The sequence below is a fragment of the Callithrix jacchus genome, chromosome 11 (assembly GCF_049354715.1).
Source record: "Callithrix jacchus isolate 240 chromosome 11, calJac240_pri, whole genome shotgun sequence".
NCBI classification, from domain to species: Eukaryota; Metazoa; Chordata; class Mammalia; order Primates; family Cebidae; genus Callithrix; species Callithrix jacchus.
In genome coordinates this window covers 95,108,211-95,109,577 of record NC_133512.1, presented here as the reverse complement: position 1 = coordinate 95,109,577, position 1,367 = coordinate 95,108,211, and positions in this window count along the sequence as shown.

Genomic DNA, 1,367 nt, shown 5'->3' with positions numbered 1-1,367 from the left:
TGAGGTAAAATTAGAATTGGAGAAAACTACTGTTGAACCAGAAACACACATGGCAAACTAGGATCTGTTATGGAAACCTGGAATGGTAGCCTGCCTTTTAACTTAAGGAGACAGGGAAAAAAAGCAAGAAGAGAACTTATGCTCAGAGGCAAAGTCTGGGGTAGAGGGCTTGATGGATAGACGTGGTGTTGGAAATGACCACACAAATAGTGACCCTGCCCTCAGCACACACAGGGGCAGTGTCTCATTTTTGGCTTAGCATTCCCTTGGGAATCCATGGCCAGAGAGTGTCAATGTGTTTCGGGTCCAAGATTTTCTCCTTCTCACCTGTGTCTTGATGCCAGAAAAGAGATGCAGGGGGGCGGGGTGGAAACACAGTATCATTGATTCTGTTTGAGTTTTGGTTGAGCATTTATATATGATTAGCAGCAACATTTTGAGAGAGCCAATTAATTTTGTAACCTTATAATATTTAGTAGGATTTATTTGGTCTCTTATTTCTGTGACTTTTGAAGGAGTTTGAAGATGCTTGCTTGGCTTCTATTTTGTTGGAGAGATCACGACGTATGCAAATAGAAACTAATGTCATGGAAAGATCTTCTTTCCAATTAGAATGTTAAAAAATAAATTATTAATGGCTAGGTGTTACACAGTTATGTGTTTGCATTCAGCAAGAGTGGCAGGCACTTAGCCACTAATGATCGAATTATCATAAAAAAACTGAAGAATCATTTCTTCATGTTCTCCCTATGTTGTGAGCCTTCCTTCCTATTTATTATAATAATTAAAATAGTTAACAATGACTCTCAAGGATTTGTATTGTAAATTTTGTTTATAAAGCGACAATGACTTCATTTTTGAGTGATTTTTAATTTATAAGAAAGAGAAAAGAGGTCAATATTGCTGTGAGCGCCAGTAATGCATTGAACTATGATTTAAGTTTACCCAACCTCATGATATACCTAGAGCAGACAATATAGCATTAAAGTTGAGATTTCTCATTGGCAAGACTGTCCTAAGTGCTTTCATGTGCAGAGCATTTGCTGAGCGGGGGTGTGTTAGGATATTTCTTAGGTTTTGGATAGTTACCGTGATTGGCATGTGGTCTTAGAAATCGCCATTCTCCCCACTGCCCCCCACCAATAAAAGAAATCTTCATGGAAAAAGTAAACTTTCCAGAGCTTTTAGGACAGGAAAAACATGCCAGGAAAAGGAATATCTTCCAGGCCTAGGACTATGATATTTGTCTATTATAATGGGGTTAGGGTATATCTCAAGCTTGAGTCTTTAGCAGACTTACCTAGATAACTTGTTACAAAGCAGAAGCCTGCACCTAACCCTGGGGAGTCTGTTATATATGCCTATGG